At 38.4% G+C, this 13,875-nt stretch overlaps 1 long non-coding RNA gene across 2 annotated transcripts in view; it reads left to right on the top strand.

The window, feature by feature from the left end:
• LOC144578366 (uncharacterized) overlaps positions 1–12,820 on the top strand; it is a 90,609-nt gene extending 77,789 nt beyond the window's left edge. The window contains exons 3-5 of one of the 2 annotated variants that reach the window (XR_013523946.1): positions 3,893–5,009; positions 5,464–5,550; positions 12,765–12,820. This is a non-coding gene — a long non-coding RNA (uncharacterized LOC144578366). Of the gene's footprint in view, positions 1–3,892; positions 5,010–5,463; positions 6,566–12,764 lie in introns of those variants that run through there. The other variant, XR_013523945.1, reaches the window with a different exon arrangement.
• The last annotated feature ends 1,055 nt before the right edge of the window (positions 12,821–13,875 follow it).

The following is a 13,875-nucleotide window of genomic DNA, read 5'->3' as shown; positions in this document are numbered from 1 at the left end:
TCAACAGAGAGAGTTCTCACACAGCACAGAGAAAGTGAGTGAAAGAATACTTAGGAATAATTAAACAATAAGTGTCTTCATAGGCCTAGAGAATAGCAATATTGACAATGTATGTACCAAAAGTATGAAAGGAAAATATGCAGAGTTTGACATTTTTGTTGGTTTGCTTCAAAAATACCAATAAATACATTGCAATGCAGTGAGAGATTATTTTTTAATCTGATGACAGTGCATGACTGCAACTGGGTCAGAGAAAACTAATTTGAAGGCTGAGCCTTGGATGAGGGAATGAAGGCCTGCTCCAGGGCGGCAAAGGGAACAAAAGAAAGGCATAGATTTCAGAGACAACATGAAGGAAGATGCAGACTCAGCAAAGTATCCTGAGTGTCTACTGTGGGTTAGGTGTCATGCTAGGAGACTGCATAGTTTTCTCATTGATTTGAAGGTGACAAACTGAGGCTTTGAGAGACTAAGTGATTTGCTTAGTGTCACAGGACTAATAACAGATTTAATGTGGGGTTCTAATTTCAAGGCCAGCTTTGATTTTTAGAGATACCGCAACTACCTCTCTTGGAGTCAAAGGCAAATTGGACATGGAAGAAAGATGAGGGGGGAAGCAAGATAATTGAGAGCATAATACCATGAGAAATCAAGAAGTAAACATATACCAGCGGCCCGGGCACGGTGGCTCACGCCTGTAATCCCAGCACTTTGGGAGGCTGAGGCGGGTGGATCACGAGGTCAACAGATCGAGACCATCCTGGTCAACATGGTGAAACCCCATCTCTACTAAAAATACAAAAAAATTAGCTGGTCATGGTGGCGCGTGCCTGTAATCCCAGCTACTCAGGAGGCTGAGGCAGGAGAATTGCCTGAACCCAGGAGGCAGAGGTTGCGGTGAGCCGAGATAGCGCCATTGCACTCCAGCCTGGGTAACAAGAGCGAAACTCCGTCTCAAAAAAAAACAAAAACAAAAACATATACCAGCATGCATACGTATACGCGTGCGCGCGCGCACACACACACACACACACTATCCCATCCTCCCTGTTATAGTCTAAATGTTGGTGTCTCTCTCAAATTCATACGTTGGAACCTAGCCCCCAACAAACGTGATAGTATTAAGAAGTGGGAGTCCTTTGGGAATAAAGTTATGAGGGCTCTGTCTTCTTGAATGTGATTGGTGCCTCTTATAAAAGAGGGTGAAGGGGGCTGCCTTGCCCCTACTGCCATGTGAAGATGAAACAACAAGGTGTCCTCTGTGAAGCAGAGATTCCTCACCAGACCCTGAATTTGCTGGTGCCTTGATCTGGATTTTCCAGCCTCTGGGACTGTGAGAAATAAATGGCTATTATCTGTAAGTCTGTAAGTCAGCCTCCAACATGAGCATCCAGTTTTCTCTGACCCTACTGAAATTATGTACTGTCATCACATTTAAAAACCATTCATCATGCATTGTAATTTATTTACTGATATTTTTGAGCACCCAGACTAAGGTATTTTATTATAGCAGTCTGAATGGGCTAAGATACTACCAAATATATAACAATACACACAGATTCTTTAGTTAATATCCATAATCACAAAGAATCCACAAATTTCTTATCTGACAGCAATGTTGTGAAATAAACTTGTGTAATATGCTTCCCAATAAGAACAAAATACAAACAGATATAGTAAAGGTTTATGGCTAGTTTTTATGGAACAATTATCAAATCATAGTACTCTGGTTACATGCGTTAGGCCATCAAATCACAATAACCCTGTGAGCGTCTTATGAGATAGGTATTCTCATTGAATCAATTTTACAAACAAGGAAACAAATGCACAGAAAGATTGCCCAATGTCAACTATGGTGTAGAGCTGGCATTGTCTTTCAGCTAGCAATTGGAAATTGGAAGCATAAGTCTACTCCATGTTCTACTTTGCCCAATTCCTATTTTTAGGATATTTAGATGCTACATGGCAGGGTTTGTAAGTAACTCAGATAAATGAACATTATCTTTCTGCATTGAGGACCCAGTGACAAAATGACAATGTATTATGATCTTTGTGTATATATGAAAAGCATATCTTAGAACTTTGCCCATAGAAAACAGAATAAATGCACTATTTTCTCTGAAAAAAAATGGGAGATGTTGCTTCTAGCTAGTGTTCCCTGTTCCTATTTCCTAGGTACAGTATGCGTTTTTTAGTTGTTTACCTCTTTTTCTCTGTTATTTGTTTATTTATTTAGAGACGGAGTTTCGCTTGTTACCCAGGCTGGAGTGCATTGGTGCAAACTCGTCTTACCTCAACCTCCGCCTCCTGGGTTCAGGCAATTCTCCTGCCTCAGCCTCCTGAGTAGCTGGGATTACAGGCACGTGCCACCATGCCCAGCTAATTTTTTGTATTTTTAGTAGAGATGGGGTTTCACCATGTTGACCAGGATGGTCTCGATCTCTTGACCTTGTGATCCACCCGCCTCAGCCTCCCAAAGTGCTGAGATTACAGGTGTGAGCCACCGCGCCCAGCCCTGTTATTTATTTTATCTTTCTTCCTGCAGACTTACATTTTTGGAAAATGCCCATCAATTTTTACTATCAGTCCCAAAATAAAGCTTCTCTTTTTAGCTCCTCCCCAGTCTTGAGCATCTTCCCACTCCACTTTGGAAGCTGAAAACCTCATAAGCCATGCTTTTATGGATGCCTGGGCACCCCCAGTGTAGGCAAAGAAGCTCTTTATATAGAAGATGGAATTATGGCTTGGTATGTATTTGAATTTGCTGTTCCTGGAACCAGAGATAGTTTATTTGTGACCAACAGAAAACTTACTAATCTATCTCTTTTAAGGGACAAGTGACAGAAACCCAACTCAAAGTTAAGCAAAGGAAAAAATATTTTGGGTGACTGACTCCATTTTTTTTCTTTAATCAGTGAAAAGTCATATATTACTTTTAAAAAGCCACGCTTCCATATATAACAACTGAAGTGAAAATAACTGCAAATAATTGCATTCGTTTCTAAGCTCACCCTTACAAACAGGAGTACTTATTCTTAATAGCAGTTACTCAAGTGCAACAATATATAAGTTTTGGAAGAAATAAGTCAATATAAATGTATGAAATGTTAGGAAGGCATTTCTAGGTATAGTAAGTATAATAATGCAACTTTGCTTTTGAAAAGTATAATAGCTAGAAAAATTATTTTTAAAAACCCATATTAATTTCTTATTTTGATAAAATTCTTAGAAATAAAACATGAGGCGATCTGCCATGAAGATAACTAATGGGAAGGTGTTCTTGATTATGTTAAAGTAAGGCAAAGTATCTTTAAAAACTGTGAAAATGTATTTTAAAATGCAAATTTTCTATGCAGTATGATACAGCAAAAATGTATGAGAGACAATTTATTTGTTTTTTGGCTTAATCGATAGAATGTGTATTTTATTTAACCTAGGTTACAGGTCAAAGGGATTTAAAAAATTAACTTTTGCTAAGAACATGAGACAGTGGTAAGAAGTCAGTTGAACTCATTTAATATTACTGTTTTGAAAAAGTAAAGACTATATGGTGTAAAAATATTAATTTAAAAATGGACTATATTGGTTGTAATCTTGTTCAACATATCTGTAAGCGTCATGCTTATACAATCTGAAACAAAAATAACTACAGATCACCCTGTTAATCCTTTGGGCATTCCTAGTTGAATTAAGTTTGTCCTTGTTAAAGAAATTATCTTCGTTTTTTCCCCCTCAGGCATGCATGTAAAACAGTTCCTCTCTCAATGTATGCCTTAGGCAAAAAGCTCAGTGCTCAATTACCTGCTCTCTGAAGTCTCATATTTTGCAGCAGGCAAGTGAAATAGCATTTTAATCAGAAGTCTTGACCTCTGCTCTTCTTTTCCCTTCACAGCGCTGCAAGCTCTTTGGCATATGAAGGTCTCGACCTGAGAAAACCATCTTGGATAACCACAGCAAGGAAAAGGAAAATGCAACACCTAGGAGATTTCAGTAAACAGTAGAATCATGCCAACCTAATCTGTGTTAAAATGCTTGGAATGTGGGAGCCGCTGATGATGCCTGTTGTCTGTGTGTCTGACTGAATCCTTTCTTTTCTCAGAGCAGCAAAGCAAAGCCTGGGAACCAGGCCAAATGCCTGCCACTTACCTTAAATTGATCAGCCACTTTGAGATTAAAACCCCTGAAAGCTGCCACACCGTGAAAACAAGGCCTCCTTCACATTAAAGGCAAATTGCGACTTTGGGTTTGCTGTGATCTTTTTTCCATTTTATCCAGTTTTTCACAGTGCACTTTTTTCCCCCTTTCCATTTATGCTCCAATATAGAAGCCAATAGTTACAGCATCTTGGCCAAGCATTCATTAAGGTTTATAAGAACAAAATTTATGGTTATTTAGGAGTTGGCGCAAAGGCGGACTGTTGCTGGAAAAAGAAAAAGAAATACAGGTGGGAAGTAGAAGCCTCCATAAAAGCCCATACTATACAGTAGTGGGCTGGGAGGAAAATGAAATAGTATTTGAAACCAGCTACTCTTCTATTCTGAATTATTCTGATTTTATGGCTCTGCAGATTATTGAAACAAGTATATTGGTTATTCCAAGAGATTTTTCTGTCTTGGGTAAACGCTGCTATTTATAGGAGCTGGCAGTAGAGATAAATAGATGTGTGTTAATCTGGCTGATTTGCCAGTTTGGCTAAAGGACAAAGTGCATTTAAAAAAGTGCGTGCATATATATATATGAATGGCCAGAATGAGGGCTCTCGTATGAAGAGAAGAGTCACATTATCCTCCTCCTCAGCAGACCTTACATAATGCAGGGCCTGTGTTCCCAAAAATCTAGGGTGTGGGTAAAACACACCCTTCATCTTAGAATTCGGGTAGTAATGTGGAATTCTGATACAGGCTGGAAGGCTGTATCCTCCTTTAGGAAATACTGTTAATGATTCTTCTTCCTTTTCTTCACTAGGGGAATAAGAAAGCTCTTTGCCCCATCTTTGCAATATTTATGAAGTAAGTCCTTTAAAAATATAGTTTAATTTCTACTTGTTGTCTAAGAACTACCCAGGGTATTTTCATTCATTGAAAAAATATACAGTTTCAGTGTTTCATGATGTAAACTGTTCTTAAAATATCACTTATTTTAGCTGACCCGGTAACTCACTGTATGACCTGGGAGATTTTAATTTAGATGTTCAGCCATCTCCTATTATCAAATAGGAATACTAATAACAATGATGACAATAAAACATACTCTACCAGGTACACTGTGATGAGGCATTTGCTTCTATGGCCATAACTTTGCACATGCTAGGATATTTTACCCTTTTTTCCCCATAAAATTAAATTCATCATTTTTACTGACAGTGTTTTGAAAATCTTCCACCTGATTCTTTTTATTTCTTTTTATCAGCATCACTTCAACAGGGATACACATACTGATAATTTGACCCGCATTTGTTCACAGGTTGCTCTGCAACGGACCTACTGAATTGTGTGTGGATATAAGTACTTCCTCCTAACTACACACTCTCAAAGCTCCCCAAGGGCAAGGGTAATGACCTTCTTGATATCTTTTTCTTATTATAGTCCTCTGTTGTGAAAAGACACTCATTAAATTTGGAAAATTGAAGATGAGCAGAATCTTTTGTGTCATTTCATAAAATGCCAGCTACAACTCTGGATGCATGAGCACATATGTGATCATCATTTGCAGATAAGACTGATTATCTCTGAAACTGGGTTAGTCTGTTTAGTAATCGTAAGTCATTTACCTTCTTTTGTGGAGTGTCAGAAAACCAGAGCTGTGATAAAAGGAAACCCAGAAAAAAGCTATGGTTCAGTCTGTTGGTCAACTCTGTTTCTGCCTCTTTTTAACCAGTTTGTGTTATAATTTTGTCACTTAAATTTTCCACCACACCTAATAGAGTTTTATCTTGACCACAAATTTTATTTCCAAGTCTTCATATTTCCTATTAATTCTGATTCTTCTGTATTTCTTTAACTATCAAATATTTACAGAAGTCCTGGTATATATTTAATGCTAGGCTAATGATAATTCAAAAATCGCTATATAAAATGAAGTAGTTGGTAAGAAAATACAAACAAGCAAACAACTGCCTATAGCAGTTTATTCCATATTTTGTTGCAAAGGGTAACAATTAGAGACCAATCCAATAAAATACATTAAAGAGTCATATTCCACAATGAAACAGTCAATATGGACAGTTCAGAGAGTATACATTGAAAATGCCATCACAGAATGTATGAGATTTGAACAGGGTCTAGAGGGATAAAGGAGAAAGGAGGTAAGGATCTTTAAGCGGGGGAATGGCATAAACAAAGGCACAGAGGTGGGAATGATCTTGGTGAGCTCAAAAAGCAGCCAACCAGGCTTCAGATGGAGAGGTGGGAGTGTAGCTAAAAATGTGGTTGGAAATAGGTTTGAGAGAGAGACAAGAGCCAACGAATGGAAGGTCTTGAAAGTCAAACAGAAGAGTTGTCACTTTCTTGGGAGAAAAATGGGACACTCTTAAGATTTGGAGTCCAAGAATAAAAGATTTTAAAATGATTATCCTTTTTTTTTTTTTTTTTTGGTGCAAAGAGCGTCGAACCTGGAAACAGAATGCCTAGGCTGTGGACTTGATTTCACCATTTTCAAAATGTGCAATCTTGAGCAAGCGAGTGGATCTTTCTGAGCTTTAGTTCTTGCATTCATAAATTGGGGATGAAAATATCAGCCTTGCCAGTCAGGTTCAGCACACCATTAAGCCACTGCAGCTACACAGGTGTGAGGAAATGAGGATCTGGAGGGTGGCAGTGGCTACAGAAAATGAGTGGGAGAAACAAATCAGAGAGATGCTACAGAGGCTGACACTGTGTCATTTAGGTGACTTTGGTCTGCCTGTCTCCAGAAATAAATAACACTTCCAATTCACTTCTTTCCCTGAAACTTCATCTTGTCACCCAAGGTCCTCTACAAATTCTCACATTTTGCTGTTCTCTTTCTTCCCTTGTCCATTTTGGGAATCACCCAAGAGGGTTCAGACTCTCTCTGAGGAGTGACCCACAGATTTCCAAAAGACCTCTGTTGTCTATGAGTTTCTTCACCACTCAGCTTACATGCTTTCATCTATTAACCTGTTAACATCTTTCCTTAATAATATACATCTTTTATTATTTTTTAGTTCAAATGATTGTTTTATTATGAAGGGAAATAAACTGTTACTAAGTTAAACTACCACAGGTGTCCCTGCATGAATGTATTGACTGAACATCTGCTGGGAAATGAAATGTGAAACTTAAGCATACTTTTAGAATTATATACATATTTTTGTTTAAAGCACATTTTAATGGTTCTGTAAAAGTATAACATCTTCCTTAGAGCATACAAATGATTAGTATCAAAATTAGACATATAAATACCACATGGGTTCATTAATTTTTCATTATTCCTGCCTGTTGCAGAACTAGCCCTGTGACCAGGTTCTGGCTGTGTCTTAAATCACATGCACACCATGTTAGTCCTTCCCTCTTCTTCTGTTCTGGGCTAAGGGAGTCCAGAATAGGCACCATTAGCAATTCCCAATGAAAGCTCTAATTCCTACTTAGAAGCAAACAGTAGGAAACTAAATCGGTTCAATCTAAAAACATACGGTGGTAATTCTGTTTCCAAAGGGATGCTGTTTAAACAGTTAACTCAGAGTGAACTCCTCCTGTTCTTTGATTGGGAAGTCTTTCAGACCTTAAATACTGTGTTCTGTGAATCTGTGACAGATCTTGGTAATGTACCTTCTTATCTTCTGTAGCTCTACAGAGTTTCTGCAAAGTCTGATTCTAAATGACTTTTATTTCCCACCTAAAAGAATTCTTGAGAGTGATGTCAGCAAGAATCACTTTTTGATTATTATAACCCCACAGAAGCACTCATTTTAATAACCACACATGCATGACAGTACCTTTAAGGGAGTCTGGTAGTCTAGTGGACAAGTTCCAGCACACCATTAAAGAAGAAAATTTGAGAATAGATGCATTGAAGAGGGTAAGAAAAACAATTTCATTTACTGATGTCACTCCTCAATACCAAGAGAGATCCCTTCAGCCCATGATTCTCCTACAGGAAAAAGTGAGAATATAGTGAGTGAGTGAGCACCCAGCTTACTCAACCATGGGGTGGTGCCAAAGAGACCCACTTGTTTCTGGCCCCACCCAGAATACTAAGGTGGTTAGCACTGCTGAGTGGTTGGGAGAAGCTGGAAGCTGGGAAGAGAGTTGGGGATTCACAGCAACCAGGGCATGGAACTCAACCAAAGGCCTTGGATTCTACTACTTGGGGGACTTCATCAGAAAACCTGCCCATGAGCTGCTTGGGAGACCTTACCTGCAGACCCCTTCAGCTGGCTCATGGGAACCCCCAACGTTGTGTACCTCACTCCTGCCCCTGACACAGCTGGCCCTGTACATGCCCCTGTGAACAGAAAGTAAAAGTCTCTGCAGATGGCTTGTGAGCTTGCACAGACAACCAGTCTGATTCTGAAAAAGAGGAAGAAGATATACAAATTTAAGCATTTCAGGACACTGACGTAGGAATAAGAAATGGTAGCCTTTTATTATCTACCATGGCTTGTGTGATTGAGAGAAGACATACAATCTTAAGCATTTTTCTTGAAGAGGGAACAAGAGATGTTGAGTGGGCAAATCCATAGGTAAGTTTTGAGAGAGCCTCAGAAATCCCTAGTCAGGCCAGTTGGTGATGGTGTTTCTTTTCTGAAGCTAGTCAGTAGAGACTTGAGGAGGTGATTACTTTTTCAGGTGTCTTTACTTTCAGGAACAAGAAAAACCAAGTGAACATGATACTATCAGAGGAATATAATAATTTTCCAGGGGTAACTGACCCTAAAGAAATGGAGATTTACAACTGCTCACAAAGAATTTAAAATAATTGTTTTAAGGAAACTCAGCTGTGTTCAGCATCTGTTAAACAGACAACTCAACATAATCAAGTAAACAAAATGAGAAGTCAAAAGTTAACAAAAAGATAGAAATTATAAGAACGCTTATGAAATTCTGGAATTGAAGAACAGAATGAATAAAAAAATATGCAACAAGGAGCATCAAAAGCAGATTTGATCAAACCAAAAAAAAAAAAAAAAAAAAAAGAACTCAAAGGTCATTTGAAATTATCCAGTAAGCAAAGAAAAAAGATTAAAAGAAACAACAAAGAAGCCTATGGGATTTATGGGACACCCTCAAGAGAATGAATTTGTGAATTAATGGAATTCCCAAAGAAGAGTGAGAGAAAATAGAAGAAAAGCTCATTTAGAGAAATAATAACTGAAAACTTCCCAAATCTGGGAGAGAATGGACCATGAGGGATATGACACATTTTAACAAAACTATCAAAAATCAAAGTCAAGGAGAGATTTTTGAAAGCAGCAAAAGAGACTCATCACATACAAGAGAATCCCCATTAAACTATCAGTGGGCTTCTCAGCAGAAATTTTGCAGGCCAGGAAAAAGTAGATGATATATTCAATGTGCTAAAAGAAAAAACTGCCATCAAGAGTACTTTACCCAGCAAATCTGTTTCAGAAATGAAGAGAGAAAGACAAACAAAAGCTGAGGGAGTTCATCACCACTAGACCTGCCTTGTAAGAAAGCTAAGGGAGTTATTTGAACTGAAAGAATGCCAATTAGCAATACAAAAATATATGAAAGTATAAAATCCACTGGCAAAGCTAAGTATCAGAACAGAAAATGTGGGGATAGACACTAAAAGTGTAGAGTTTTTGTATGTATATTTCAATATGCCTCACATAGAAAGACAAATACAGCATCATCTTATGTATATGTGGAATCCAAAAAAGTTGAACCTGTAGAAACAGCAGAATGGTGGTTGTCAGGGGCTGGAAGGTAGGGAAAATTGGGAGATTTAATCAGTGCAAACTTTCAGTCATAGTATGAATAAGTTCTGGTGACTTAATGTACAGCATGGTCTCTCAAGTTAATAATAATATATTCTTGAAATTTTTTAAGAGAGTAGATCTCGGCTGGGTGCATTGGCTCACGCCTGTAATCCCCAGCACTTTTGGAGGCTGAGGCAGGTGGATCACCTGAGGTCAGGAGTTCAGGACCAGCCTGGCCAACATGGTGAAACCCCATCTCTACTAAACATACAAAAATTAACCCAGGCATGGTGGTGGGTGCCTGTAATCCCAGCTACTCGGGAGGCTAAAGCAGGAGAATTGTTTGGACCGGAGAGGCAGAGTAGTTGTAGTGAGCCGAGATTGTGCCATTGCACTCCAGCCTGGGATACAAAGTGAGACTCCAACTCAAAAAAAAAAAAAAAAAAAGAAAAAGAAAAAGAAAAAAGGCATATTTGTTGCAGATTCAGAGATCTTAAATATCCACTTATTAAGGAATTTTGAAGCTTAGTCTATCATCTTTCCTCATTCCTGGTTTTCTCCATGATAATACCATCTCTTTCTACTCTCTGTTCTCCTAGAACATTAGCATAAGTCTCAACAAATTTTTCTTTTTTAAATTTCCTAGTGATAAATATAATTCGATTCAGTCATTTCACCTACTGTCTGTGACTACTTTTTCCTCACATAAGGAAATTTATTCCCTTAAATGCTGAGGTGGTTGCATTTAACATTGCTGAAAGTGTACAATTAGCCTGACTGTGTTTTAACTCTCCTGTCTATTCCTCATTCTTTAATGTTCTCTTTGACTGGAGGGGAGCATAGAACAACAAGCATGGACTTTGGAGTCATATCTAAGTTTGAATTCATGCTCATTCACTTCTTAGATGTGTCACTTTGGGCAAGTTATCTAACTTCTCTGAACCTCAGATTCCATAAATGTAAAGAAATGACACTAAAACCAGCCTTTTAGAACTGGTGAAATAGTATATGCAAGGAGCCTAGCACAGATGCATTGCATCATTGCCTGGCATGTGGTACCTTCAATACACTACAGCTTCTGCTAACCCAGTAATGCTTCTACTACTAATCTTGCTGTTGTCACAATCAGATTCATTTGTCTTAACCTTTTTCCCTACTCCCAAAAACTTTATTATTTTTAAGCAATTTTACCTTAAGTTCTAAGATACATGTGAAGAATGTGCAGGTTTGTTACATAGGTGTACATGTGCCATGGTGGTTTGCTGCACCCATCAACCCATCATCTAGGTTTTAAATTTTGCATGCATTAGGTATTTATTCTAATGCTCTCCCTCCCCTTGACCCTCACCCTCAAAAAAAATTTTTTTTAATACTTTAAGTTCTAGGGTACATGTACAGAGAATGCGCAGGCTTCTTACCCAGGTATACACATGCCATTGTGGTTTGCTGTGCCCATCAACCTGTCATCTACATTGGGTATTTCTTCTAATGCTATCCTTCCCCACCCACACCCCCCGATATCAAAAATGTTTCTTAAGAATATTATACTGGGCTGAGCATTACACAGTGGCTCATGCCTGTAATCCCAACACTTTGGGAGGCCGAGGGAAGTGGATCACTTGAGGTCAGGTGTTCAAGACCAGCCTGACAAACATGATGAAACCCCATTTCTACTAAAAAAAATATGCCAAATTAGCTGGATGTGGTGGAGGGCACCTGCAATCTCAGCTACTTGGAAGGCTGAGGCAGGAGAATCGCTTGTTGCAGTGAGCCAAAATCATGCCATTGCTCTCCAGCCTGAATAAGCAGAGCAAAACTCCATCTCGAATAAAATAAATAAATAAATAAGCATTATACTGATTGAACATTGTGTTTACTTTTAAAGGATGTCTTTAAAGTCTTCCATTCCCTCAATGTTTCCAGTCTCACTTTTCCAGTCTTCAGGTTCCCCTCTCTCCTACCTAGCCAGCCTCTCCCAACCTGCCAAGTCTTCTCCAAGTCAAGATCCCACCCCTTCTGTTCTATTTATCTGCATTAGAACATAAACTCCCCAGGGCAGGAAACTTGTCTGTCTACATATTTGTCAAGTACCGTGTACATTTAGAGAGCTAAACAAATAACAAGTATTACCCAGTCAGAATGAACTTGTTCAATAAATATCTTAGGTATTATCTCTAGGCTCTAATTACACCAGTTCTATGGACATGAGATATATAAACAGAGGGCTGGCTAAAAAGATAATAAAATTACATTTTTGGCTTCTCTACATCAGAAAGACGCTGTCAATATGGATGGATAGCTAAGTGCTTCCTATCCCCCACTCCTTGAGAGCTGAGTTCCAGCTGTCACTCACATCAGGTATCACATCAAAGGGCCAGCCACAGGTCAAAGATTAGTCCAATAAAGTCATCTTTCCTCTGCAACACTGACCATACACAAGCTGCTAAAACCTCTCGAGTGAAATTTCTCTAGTACGTATAGGTTGTGCTACACAAATACCTGCCTATGCATATGTTGTTTCCTAGTTATTGTATTGCTCTGGCTCTGCATTCTTAACTGGACTCTAGACTCCCAGAAAGTGCCTTTTCCTTCTTTCTTATTCCCTCACAATACCTGGAACTTAATCTGTACTGAAGAATTACTTGTTTTGACTTAAAAAGCCACAAAATTGATGGTCTCCTCCATGTAAGATTTTGGCTAATTTCTCATTTCTAAGTGTTTTCAAAAAATGCTTATATAAAATATTTTAAACATAAAGAAATGAATTTAAAACATAATACTTATGTACCCAGTGCCTGGATTAAATATGTTAATATTTTGCCATGTTTTCATCAACTTTCTTTTTTGTGTTAAATAATAACAGAGAAAATCACCTCCATTCCTCATTACTTCTTTCAACCATCTCTCAAGGTAAGATGTCTTTCAGTTGGATTATATCATTCTCATCTAAGGTTTTTAACTACTACATGTGTAATTATCTATAAACTATGTATTTTGTTACATGTGTTTTAAATTTTCCATCCATGGTGTTATTGGGTATATTTTGCAGCACCTTGGTTTTCTTCCTGCAAGATTCTATTTTTGAGATTTTCAAAGTTAATATTTATAGATCCAGTTCATTAATTTTAGCTCCTGACAATAGTCCATGGGTGTATCCATGCATTCTCTTTTGAAGGGGCAAGTTCGGCTATTCATACCTTTTTATTGTTCTAAGTAGTGTTGCAGAGAATACTCATAATAATCATCACTCCTGGAACCTGTGTTATTACAGGCAGTATTCAGTGTTCTGGAGCCTAACTGCTCCACTCTAAACCCCAGCTCTTCCACAACAGTACAACCTTGGGTGTGTTATTTAACTTCTCTGCACCTTGGTTTCCTAATTAGTAAAATTAGGATAATGATAGAACCTTCTTTAAGAGAATAAAACAGTCTTCCTGTATTAGTTCATTCTCATGCTGCTAATAAAGACATGCTGGAGACTAGGTAGTTTATAAAGAAAAGAGGTTTGACTCACAGTTCAGTATGGCTGAGGAGGCTTCAGCAGATTTACAAACCCGGCAGAAAGGGAAGCAAACACATCCTCCTCCACACGGCAGTAGGAAGGAGAATGAGTGAGTGCCCCCAAGAAGGGGGAAGCTCCTTATAAAACCATCAGATCTCAGGAAAACAGGATCTCATTCTCACGATAACAGGATGGGAAAAACTGCTTCCATGATTCAATTATCTCCACCTGGTCCCTCCCACAACATGTGGGGATTATGGGAACTACAAGTCAAGATGAGATTTCAGTGGGGGCACAGCCAAACCATATCACTTGCACTTAGTAGGACCTCACTTTCTAGGTGTCTGCCCTAATGATAATTGTAATTGGCAATTACAGGTCAGGTGTTGAGCATCTTTTTAATATCTATTGCCAAACTGATTTCCAATTGTTTGTACCAGCTTACACTCTCTCCAGCACTATATGAGTTTCT

This window comes from Callithrix jacchus, chromosome 11 (assembly GCF_049354715.1).
Source record: "Callithrix jacchus isolate 240 chromosome 11, calJac240_pri, whole genome shotgun sequence".
In the NCBI taxonomy this organism is placed as follows: domain Eukaryota; kingdom Metazoa; phylum Chordata; class Mammalia; order Primates; family Cebidae; genus Callithrix; species Callithrix jacchus.
This window is presented reverse-complemented; position numbering and strand designations above follow the sequence as displayed.